The following is a 12,296-nucleotide window of genomic DNA, read 5'->3' on the forward strand; positions in this document are numbered from 1 at the left end:
AGCCAGGATGGATCTAAGGAGAAAGATCTGATACTGATTCCATACCTTCTCCTGGCCTGCAATTTGGCACTCCTACCTCCCTGCTGTCCCTTAGCATGGGTGCCATCAGTGTCATCCCCTGATTCCCAGGCTGCTGCTCCCCAGCCCTGAGATTAGCATCTTTCACTCACCCTACACTTCCAAGAGGATGGCAGAGCTGGAAGCACTAGAAGCTTCTTTCTCTCAGGGACAGGAATAACCCTCCTCTCCATCCATCAACCTCCCAGAGACCTTCGTGTCTGTGGGCGATGGCCCTGTGGCAGATCAGAGGTAACTCCCTGCTGCACACACACCGAGGAGCCACTTGACGAGACCTGCTGGCTAGGTCAGAGCCCAGAGCCCAGAAACCTGCATTTGCAACTTCTAGTTTCACCTCTACCTAAAATGTTGAGTGTCCTCAGACATTCCTTTACCTCAAGTGTCTCCCAATGATTGATCTGAGGAGCCTCAAGCCTTTTCTAGTCCTGCTAATGTAGTGGCATGTCTCAACCATTGCCAGAGACTCAGAGCTTCTTTCCAAATAAACAGATTCCCTTCACTCCCACTCCCACTCCTCTTCACCAAGGATTCCAGCCCAGGGTCGCAGGAACATACCTGGACATTTTCAAAGGAGAAGGTGTTCTGAGGCTTGGGACCCTCCACTCCAAGGGGTGTCTAACCAGCATCTTTTTCTTGAACCTTTTGGTATTGGCCTGAACTCCATCTACCATGTTCTAGGTTCTGGAAGTCCAGTGACATAGGTTCCAAAATATGAGATCCACTCCAAAGGCTTCAGGCAGCAGGCCCCAGCTTCACGCTGCCACTTAGAGTGGCAGGGCAGTGCTAGGGATGTGCCCCTAGGCAGGAGGCAAATGACACATGCCCTAAAAAGAGGAGGCTCCACCTCCTCCCTCCCACTGCCATTGCCCTGCCCATAGCTGCCTGGGGATGTACCCACCCCAGGGTAATGTGACCTATGCAGGTAGGAGATGATGCATCCGACCAGGAGTTGCCCCATCCTGCCCCACAACATCCGAAGGAAAATTAGCCCCACTAAGAGAGTGCTAAATGAAAACAGTGACACTTGTTAAAGCAATGGAATATATTTCAGGAGGTCCATAAGATGGAGGAGGACCTACAGGAGTGCAGGGACCAATGCAATGGGATCTTCTTTATAGGAGCACCCAGTGGTGCTTGAAGAGTCACTACCAGTGGTGCTCAGCCTAATTGCACAGGACTAATGACTTTGTGCTTAGGCCTGCTTGCATGCCATTCTGGCTATACCTGGTGGTGCTTATGGTACTGTGCAGTGTTTTGGATCAACTTCAGGACTCTCATGAGCTAGCATGTGTTCTACCATATGACCTAGTTCCATGGTTCTTAAGGAGTCTGCCACAGGGGAGGTTAGACTCATATCCAAATAGAACAAAGAGGAAGTAGCCAAGCCACAGTATAGAGAGTGAGATGCTTGCTTGCACAGGTCTGGCCTGGATTTGATCTACAGTATCCCAGAAGGTCCTCCAAGTCTTATAAGGAGTGATCCCTGAGCATAGAGGCTCAGCCTGAGAACAACTGGGCATACCCCCCACAAAAAAAGTATGTAAATTAAAATATAACAAAGAAAAGTGGGAACATGTGGCCAAGAAATAGGATTGAATCAGCGGTTGGAAGCCTATCAAGGAGAAATATAAACAGTAGAAGGTTCTGGTTTAAATTATTTGGGGCAGGGTATATATTTACATTCATGCATAGCACACACCCAGAGACACCTGTATTAATTGTGGCAGGCAAACAGACATTATCCTTGACGGGTGGGGGATAAGGAACCCCATCAGATAAAGAGGTTTATGAGATATTAAGGATGGAGTATTCTGTCTGAATGGACTAGCTGACTGCTTGCTAAAATAGGACAATGCAGAAATTAATACAGAGCTCTCCAAACCAAGATTTAGTTGGGGAAAAAAGTTCATGGGAGTTGAGTAGATTTGGGCCCTGGAGAGAACATCAGTAAGGTCCTGTATATGGTGGTGTGGGCAGGGAGACACCTGCCCAAATCTGCAGGTACTGTACATTACTGCAAAGGTTAGTGTAGGACCTGCCGACAGACCCTCACCATTCCCAGGTCTGGAGATCATTTTCATGGATTTTTACCTGAAAATTTTTCTTATAGGGCTCCCATCAGACTTTTCCCCTTGGGTTTTAAACTTCAAAGAACTTTTAGAAACAGGAAAGCAATGATTTTCCTTGCCACTGTGCACCAATCAAAATGATCTGTTTTGACTTATCAGAAGGTATTATTTATTGCTAAGTCATTCTTTTTTTTTTTTTTTTTTTTTTTGGGTCACACTCAGCAGTGCTCAGGAGTTACTCCTGGCTCAATGCTCAGAAGTCACTCCAGGCAGGCTCTGGGGACCATATGGGATGCCGGGATTCGAACCAGGGTCTGCTAAGCCATTCTTTGGGAGACTTACTTTTGTCTACATTTATTAGAATGACAAATCCACAGATACTTTTTTATCCTAAATTAAGGTCTTTGAGTTAATTTTATTTGATGATCACCTATTTATTTTATTAGTCTTACTGTATTAGTTGTAGTGGCATTTTCAGTAACTGTTGTAGCTTTTTTAAAAATAAAAATTAAAATCTTCCCTAAATGCAAATCACTGCTAGAATATTTGGTTTATGAATACCTCCTCCATCTTTGTGATGGGCTGTAAGTTGAGTTTCTTCCTCTTAGGCCTTGAACTGGAAATGGGAATATATGTGTAATCTCTGTGACAAAACAGAAGGAAAACAATCTATTTGAATAATTTATTAAAAAGTGGGGGTGTAGGATTCAGAGAGATAATACAGTGGGTTAGACATTTATCTTGAGGCAGACCTGCACCCCAATGAGTCAATTCTTGGCACCCCAATTGGTCCTCCAAGCCCTGCCAGAAGTAATTTCTGAGTCTAGAGCCAGAAGTAAGTCCTGAACACTGCCCTGTGAAGCCCTGCAAAAATAAACAAAAAATTGGGTATAAGGAAATAGAGACAGTACAGGATTAAGGTAATCGCCTTGTACATGTTAAACAGGGTGTGATCTCCGACACTGCTAGGATTGATTCCTGAGAACAGATTCAGGAGTAAGCCCTGAGCATTATCAGGTGTGACCTAAAAAAAGTAAACTAAATTAACTTCATTTAAAATTAAACAGGGAACCAGCATTCGCAGCCCACACCTAACCTCTAACAGCATGAAAATGTCCCAGCTCCATGAATAATCTTAAAAAGAGCATGAAAACTCATCCCAGATTAACCAGTCCAGGTTGATAATTTTGGAGGTTTACTGGAATGGAGGCAGGCAGCTTCCCCCTTTTTGCCCAAAGTTTCAACACCCACCACTCACACTGGCATCTTCCGGCATAGAAATGGTCCAGCTCCACAACTGAACCTCATCAGCCACGAAGCCACAAAATCATTTCAACTCCATAGTACCTGGAGAGCACAGCTCTGTATGTGGTCTTGCGACACCTTCAAATTTTATAGTAATGACGACTCAGAAAATTGGATAGGAAAATCACATAGAATATCACCAAGCTCAATGAGCAAAAACAATAACATGAAAGGCTCAGACCAACCAGCTCAGTAAATCTTAGACAACAATTATCACAAATTGATTCTTATTGATGTATTTTGATGCATTTTTAATTCCATTTGCCTTTTTTGTGACAAGCAATATGAAAAATATTATTTATGCTTTCTAAAGGACAGTCTTGGGTGGTGGATGAGAAACTGGGGACATTGGTAGATAGAAGAACACACTAATGGTGGACGGGCATTGGAAGATCAAGTACCTAAAACAACTATGAACAACCTTGTAAACCTTGTGAAACAGGTGTTATAGCTTAAAAATAATAAAATTAAAGTGAGAAAAAGAGAGTCCTTTAGAAGAGATGAGTTCCTGCTTATCACAAAACGCAGAATATCATATTTGAGGTTCTGGATTTACAGGTAAGGTAGAAGAGGAGCATTGCTCCCCCCCCCCCAATCTCTCTGGATTCTTCTTGGACTGGTCCAAAATTTAAATAAAGGTTACTTACTTAAATTGCGGTTTAATTAAAAGATTATATGAAACTCTCATAGGCATGAGCACTTCAAAGATTGAAGCAAAATAGAGATTATACAACCTGAGTTAAGGAGGGGATGAGACTCGGGTTTCAATCAAGTAGTGGGGGACTCAGTTGATAAGAAGAGGGTGATTTTCCAGCTCCATCAAAAATGGGGAGAAGAGATGAACAGAATCTTCCTCAAAGAAAAAATACAAGTGGGGAGGGTAATAGTACAATGGGTAAGGATTTGCCTTGCATATGACTGATCCGAGTTCATTCCCAGATATCCCATATGGTCCCCTAAACACTGCCAGGAATGACCCCTAAGCATTGCCAGGTGTGAACTGCCCCAAAAAAAGAAAATCTAAAATAGTCAAAAGATAGGTGAAAAATACTCATCATCACTAATTATCAGGGATATACCAATCAAAACAATGAGATGTCATCTCACACCATAGAGACTGGTAAACACCAAAAAAGAATAAGAATAACCAGTGCTGTCATGGATTCAGAGAGAAAGGGACTTTCATTCACTGATGATGGGAATACAGTCCAGGCTTTCTGGAAAACAATAGACATTCCTAAAAAGCCTGGGAATTGAGCTTCTATTTGTGTCCAGTAAATGTACTTCTCCCTAAGGACACCAAAACAAAATAGAGAAAAGATACTTGCAATCCTATGTTTCTTGAAGTATTATTCACAATAGCACAAATCTGGAAACAACCCAGGCATCCAAGAATAATAATTGAATAATGAATCTATGGTACATATACACAATGCAATACCACCCATCTATAAGAAAAGATAAAGTCATGCCATTTGCTACTGAATGGAGGGTTGTAGAAAATATCATGCCCAGACAAGTTAGTTAGAGGGAGTGAGACCTTCACACATGATAGCTGTCATTTATAGGATAGAAATAAACAAACTGTTGAAATAATGAATGGAAACAAAGAACATGAGAACTGGATAGGATGTGAGGAGATGAGAGTGGAGGTGGAAAATGCCTTTGGTACGGAAAGTATTCAAACAGAAGGAGGAAGTGATGTTGAAAGTAGTCAAGTGTTATGTATGAAACCCTATCAGCAACAGTATTTAAACCACAGTGCAAAAACACACACACACATATATATATATATATATATATATGTATATATGTGTGTTTAGTATATATATGTATACACACACACATATAAACCTCTTGTAAAAGCAGGTTGCAAGCTGGTGAAAGGCAAATGTATGTGTGTGCATGGCAGGGGCAAGCATTGGTGGATGGAAGTGGGCACTGGTGAAGGGTTAGTATTAAAACATTGTATACCTGAAACTCAATCTTGAATAATTAATGTTTTTAAAAAGGAGAGGATGATTACATGACAAAGAGTGGAGATTAATGAGATATTTGCCCTGCCAGGAAGATGCATTTCTCAGACAGAAAGTTTATTTCTAGTGCTGAGTCTAATTCTGGATGAGATCCCCAATTTCCATTTTCCACATAATTAAATACTTTTCCTGAGTCAGTAGGACCTAACTGACCTGAGCTGCCAATAAATCCCATGCCAAAGGGAGCTGCCGTGGGGAGCCATTTTCTTCACACTATAAAAGAAATTGGGATTTTTTTTTTGTGTTATGGATGTCAGCTGATCAGCTCACATTTCCAAACCCCCACAGAATGATAGATGCAATGATCATTTTCCTGCTAGCCAGGACCATAGCTTTCTCCTTTCTTGCTCTTTTTGTGTGAATATATTTAAAAGGAAAAAAGAAGTTGGTGATAATTATTTTTTTATACAATCAATAAATTCCATCTTATTATTTTTTGTTTGGTTTTGGGGCCACACCCAGCTTCACTCAAGGCTTACTCCTAGCTCTGCACTCAGATATCACTCCTGGCAGGCTTGGGGCACCATATGGGATGCCGAGGGAAGATCAAACCTGATTCTGTCCCAGGTTAGCCGCATACAAGGCAAAAATCCCTACTGCTGTGCTTGAATTCCGGCCTCTAAATTCCATCTTTTTAAGAAAAGTAAAACATAGATGCCCACATTTGTCTCCCACTAGAGAGCCCAGGAAGCTCCTATCTTGAATCAAATGCTGAACCATCTGCCCAGCATTGGTGATGTGCCCCCCACTGGCTGTGGGAAAGGACTTCCTTGCGGGAACTAGAGAGCAGAACAGCATCCTAGCTTCCAGTCACTATGCTCAGAATAATCCTTTCATGTTCCTCTCCCCTCATGCAAATGAGCTGCGATGACTCCAAAGTCTCCAGACATGTCTGAAAACTATCCATGCCCTCTGATTGAGGGCAGAAATCTCAGGAAATGTTGGAAAAATGAGTCAAGGAAGGGGCAGGAGCCCTGGAAACCCCCTGAAAGTCTGCTTTGCTAGGGACTTCCCAAGTCCGCCCACCCTTCTTAGCTCTGGCCTAATGGGCTAGTTCTCTGGGCTCTGGTTCTCCAATGTAAAATGGAAATAGCCAGGCCATTGAGTAGAACTTGACTCACAGCACTGGGGCTTCAGTTCAGCACGTGGAAGATGCCATAGGAACATCTGGGTTGCTAACTATGGCCTTTGGAGACTCCTGGGATCTGATGCGGATAGCTTTGGTGGCCCCCAGCACTGTAGTTTCTGAAGAGGTGGTGCTTCAGGCCCCTCGTGTACAACCATCCAGTTGGCCAAGAATCTTGAGGCTGTCTCCCCTGTGTCCTGAGCATAGCTTGAGAGGCCCTCATGACTAAAAATTAAAAGGAAAAAGCAGCTTCATGCAATCCTCTTAACTTTCATCTTGATCTCTCTGTGTTCCCAAAATAAGAATCTGCAGAGATCCCCTAGGGCAGTGGTCGGCAACCTGCGGCTCGCGAGCCACATGTGGCTCTTTACACTTTTAATTTGGCTCTTCTGTGTGCCGGGCGGTAGCTCCAGGAGTCAGGCCTCTGCTCCTAGCCTCTGTCAGTGCGCGCCCTGTGTGTAGCCCAGCAGCCGGCTCCAAAAGTGTAAGATGATACCCAGTATTGACCCTAAACAAAGGTGTTCTCCCAACGTCATCCTTTCTTAAACCTCTTCCTTTGATATGTAAAAGTCCACTGAATATGTACTTCTCTCTCTCTCTCTCTCTCTCTCTCTCTCTCTCTCTGTCTCTCTGTCTCTGTCTCTCTGTCTCTCTGTCTGTCTGTCTGTCTGTCTGTCTCTCTCTCTCTCTCTCTCTCTGTCTCTCTGTCTCTGTCTCTCTGTCTGTCTGTCTGTCTGTCTGTCTGTCTGTCTGTCTCTCTCTCTCTCTCTCTCTCTCTCTCTCGTTGCTTTAAATAAAGAAAGAGGTGTTCTAGCTTTTTGGGCTCGAGGCAGAGAGTACAAGGTAAAAGGCCGTGGACTCCATGATCATCCTTTCCTGGCTAGCTTGGTTTATTATTTCTTTCTGCTACCCTGCTTCTTCAGACCAGGTTGGGTGGGGCTTATAAATACAGTGCCTGGAGTGATGTAAAACACATATTTTATTTTGCACAAGAGTGGGCATCTTCCATGAAGGGATTCTCAACCCAGAGTTTTCTTTTCCGTGGATTCTCATGTTCAGAGTACTCATGATTAAAGTTGTGAGCTAATGCCCTTAAATGCTGTTTTTCATATTGATTATGACTTTCTAAATAATATAAATGCCAATCAGAAATTTTTTGCAAGAGTAGAAACATTTCAATATCTCCTTCTCAGACACAGCTATCCCAGAATCAGATTTTTTTGAACACATCCATCTTATGTCTCACTGTAAAAACTACTTGTGAAACCCCCCTGCAGTGAAATGTTAAATTCATAGAGAAAATGAACAATGTCTGCCAAATACACAAGCTTAGCTACCCATTCCTTGTCCAACTGTCCAAAGTCAGAGTTCTATTCTCACAGGAACTGCACTACTTCTTCCTTCTTGCCAACAAGGCGAGAGAGCACCCTTCCCCTGAATAGCCACTTCACTTCTTCATGGAGAAGATGCTAGTAGTGGGCATCCATACTCTCACCTAGGGTGGTGAATAGCCTGGATTTGATCACAATTGTGAATTTCACAAATTATCTTTACTGTGTCATCTGTCACAGAGTTTAGTTCATCAGGGAGTTTTTTTGAATTCAGTCTATCATACAATGAGTGGATACAATGTACGGGTGTGCAACTTCTGTTTCTTGTGACTACACAAAAACACTGAGCCATGCACAGTGCATCATCTGTACATACATCAACACATCAGATTATTATTCTAAGCGAAATGAGTCAGAAGGAGAGGTGTAGACACAGAATAATCATTTGTGGCATATAGGAATAATAAATGGCAATATGGTAACAATATCTAGAGAAAATAGGGATAAGGGACAGGAGGACTAGTCCATGATAGGAAGCTTGCCATAAAAAGTGGTGAGTTCAGTTAGAATAGAGAAAAGTACATTATGACATTGATAGTTGGAACATATCACTCTGGACAAGAATTGGATGCTGAAAATAGATAAGTAACATGCATGGTACCCTTTAATTAACAATATTGCAAACCATGGTATCATAAAAAATTTTGCAAACCTCGGTGTCATAAAGAAAAAGACAGATAGAGAGAAAAAAGCAAAATACCTGCCCCTGACATAGGCAGAGGAGGATGAAAGGGAAGGAAACAAGGGACATTGGTGGTGGGGAAAGTGCACTGGTGAAGTGTGGTGTACGTTCTATGATTGAAACTCAAGTATGAATAATTTTGTAACAAATATGCTTAAAGAAAAATTATTTTTAAAATGTTTCAGGCACTCTATCATAATTCCTTTGTGATATATCATATGCCTTTAACAACGTGCCGTTTTTGTTTTTGTGTGTTTTTTAGTTTGGTTTCTTGCAGCACACACTAAAGTGTCAATAATTTTTTTTCCTTTCAGTGAAATCACTACTTTTCTCTGGAACACTGTCCTTGCTTTTAAAGATTGTTAAAAGGTTTTTCTCTTTTACCTGTTTCATCTCCATATTGTAGGTTTTCAAATTTTCAGCACATTTTGGTTATCAAGAGGAAACGTTTTGATTCCTTATTATCAGAAATCAAAGCATTTTTCTACAAGAAGGGTGTTCACTATCCAGAACTAACAAATGACCAGTGGATTCAAAAACTGTATTTCATGGTGGATGTTACTTCACATCTAAATCAGCCTAATCATAAACTACAGGGGAAAGGAAACACAATTTTTTCGATGTTAGAAGAAGTTATTTTGTTTAAAAACAAATTATCTGTTTTTGCTCAAGATTTTGACAGAGAAACTTTGATTCTCCTTCCAATCCTGTTGAAACATTGCCAAGAAAATAATTCTGATATTGATATTACCTATTTTAAAACAGCACTTTTAAATATAAGGGAAGCTTTTCTCAAGAGGTTTTAGGATTTCCGAAACAGCAAAGCGACGTTGGCCTTTGTTAAAAAAAAAAAAAAAAAAAAAAACCTCTGGATGCCACTGTAACAGAATTAAATTTTTCTCCCTTTAATATGGACATTGGCAACTTTGAAATGCAATTTCTGGATTTGAAAAACAAAGAACCGTGGAGCTCAAAATTTGAACGTCTTTGTGCTAATTTAGAAAGATTGGAGAAACACAAATATGAACTTAGTTCACAGCACAAGTTGTCTGCTTTGAAAGACCTGGAGAAGGAAGATATGTTGATTTTTAACACCAGGAATAGTATTCCTGACTCATATAATCAACTAAATAAGCTAGAGTTTGCTGTTCTTTCCTTGTTCGGGTCTACATATTTATGCGAACAATCATTTTCAAGCATGAATCTCATCAAGAGTAAATTGAGAAATTGTCTCATCAATGAGAACCTGGAATCATGCCTAAAATTAAAAACAACATACAAATCTGACTTACTCAAATTATCCAAGGAAGTGCAAGGCCAATGTTCACATTAGTGTGACTTTGTCAGTCATTGTCAGGATGTAATTTTTTCTACATTGTAAGGCAAATTTTATGGAATTTAACATTATTGATAAATAATATCGTTCTAAAGTTTTTGTTTTATTAGTGTGTTATTTGTATACTCCCGAATTATATGGATACTTGCATGCAGAATATTCTCAATAAAAACTTATTGAAACTAAAAACAGTGTACCATCCTATGTATTTTCGGTTTTAAAAATATGGCTCTCAGGGCCAGAGAGATAGCATGGAGGTAAGATGTTTGCCTCTCATGCAGAAGGTCGGTGGTTCAAATCCCGGCATCCCATATGGTCTCCTGAGCCTGCTAGGAGTGATTTCTGAGCATAGAGCCAGGAGTAACTCCTGAGTGCTGCCAAAAAAACAACCAACCAACCAAACAAACAAAAACAAAACCGTGGTTCTCAAAATAAATTTCAATCGTGGTTTGTAGCATATGAAAAAGTTTCCATAAGATGATTCTTGGAATTGTATTTAAAAGTGTTTCCTTAGGATTGTTCTGTGACTTTTGCCCCACCTAACCCTTCCAGGTGGGGCGCTGTGGAGTTGGCAATAAATAGCTTGAGGGACAGGAGTGAGGGTCCTTCTGTGAAAAAGCTGCTGGCTGCAGGAGGATTCTCTGGCTCTCCTTGCCCGATCTTTTAAACCCTATCGTTCTTGTCTGTGTGGATTATTATTTGCTGCGGATAAATATTACCAAGGTCTTCCCCCGAAAGGGGACAAGGGGATGGGAAGTAATTTCTCATTTTGGGGACTGTTCTTGGATTCACAAATACCCAGCCAAGATAACGGCGAAGATATCTTGCAGATGGCGCCGGGAACAGGTGGACCTGGACCCTCAATAACTGTAAGTGAAACGCTTTATTGGAAATTGCCTCTGGAGATCCTTGGATGGCTTCTATGGTCAGCCGTGTTGATTGTGCCACCTTGTTACAAATTCTTTGGTTTGGCATTTGTCAAGTGGATATTTCCATACTATTTAAAACAAATAGGCTGGATGATAGGTAAATTCATTGCTTTTGGATGGTTGTGGTCTATAGTTCAAATGACAATTGATACTCAAATATTTGCCTCGCCTGTGTTGGCTCCATTAACCATAGTTTGTGGAATCTCTGTGGTTGCTAATATTGTTATGGCGTGCATAGGTATTGGCTGGTATTTCGGAAGGAAAAAGTGTGGGAAAAGTGAGGCTAAGACCAGCCTGGAAAATAAGGAGATCTATCCAATGAAAATCCAGGCCAAAGTGCAGGCTGATGAATCTAGCACCACCATCAAAAATATAGGCATTTTTCCCAACAAAAAATCTACTCGGAAACATAATTTAGAAACTCAGGACCCAAATCAAAATATTAACACTGATGACCAACCCCCGGTGCTAAGTCCACAAGTGAGTCCGGATTCTGTACACAGAATGGAATCACAAAATAGTGCTGGCTCAGATGACGAATCACAGGCTAGTGCTCCACATGTCAGGGCTCAGAGCCCGGTGCAAAGTACTTCTGCTAATCCGGCCTCAGTTCCGTTACAAACAGTATATAGAACCATTTACGAACCCCTTGAAATAGAAGACATGGAACGGTTTAAGAAAACATGTAAGGAATTTGGGCCAACCTCTCCATACTGTGTGGAAACGCTAAGACTTTGGTGTCGAAAATCACTTTGGACACTGCATGAATTTCAAAAACTAGCTGAAATATGCTTGCCATCTAAACAGCGAACGGAATGGGAGATGTTCTATGCGGAGGGTGTGAAATCCAAATTATATAGCCCGGATAGCTCAGTCGGTAGAGCATCAGACTTTTAATCTGAGGGTCCAGGGTTCAGGTCCCTGTTCGGGCGCCATCTGCAAGATATCTTCGCCGTTATCTTGGCTGGGTATTTGTGAATCCAAGAACAGTCCCCAAAATGAGAAATTACTTCCCATCCCCTTGTCCCCTTTCGGGGGAAGACCTTGGTAATATTTATCCGCAGCAAATAATAATCCACACAGACAAGAACGATAGGGTTTAAAAGATCGGGCAAGGAGAGCCAGAGAGAATCCTCCTGCAGCCAGCAGCTTTTTCACAGAAGGACCCTCACTCCTGTCCCTCAAGCTATTTATTGCCAACTCCACAGCGCCCCACCTGGAAGGGTTAGGTGGGGCAAAAGTCACAGAACAATCCTAAGGAAACACTTTTAAATACAATTCCAAGAATCATCTTATGGAAACTTTTTCATATGCTACAGTGGTTTTGGCGAGATTTGGCTCAGT

At 41.5% G+C, this 12,296-nt stretch overlaps 1 non-coding gene across 1 annotated transcript; it reads left to right on the top strand.

Moving 5' to 3' along the window:
* Positions 1-11,811: 11,811 nt before the first annotated feature.
* Positions 11,812-11,884, top strand: TRNAK-UUU (transfer RNA lysine (anticodon UUU)). The gene has a single exon. It is a non-coding gene; the product is annotated as a tRNA-Lys (tRNA).
* Positions 11,885-12,296: the final 412 nt, after the last annotated feature.

Source organism: Suncus etruscus, chromosome 4, assembly GCF_024139225.1.
Source record: "Suncus etruscus isolate mSunEtr1 chromosome 4, mSunEtr1.pri.cur, whole genome shotgun sequence".
NCBI lineage: Eukaryota > Metazoa > Chordata > Mammalia > Eulipotyphla > Soricidae > Suncus > Suncus etruscus.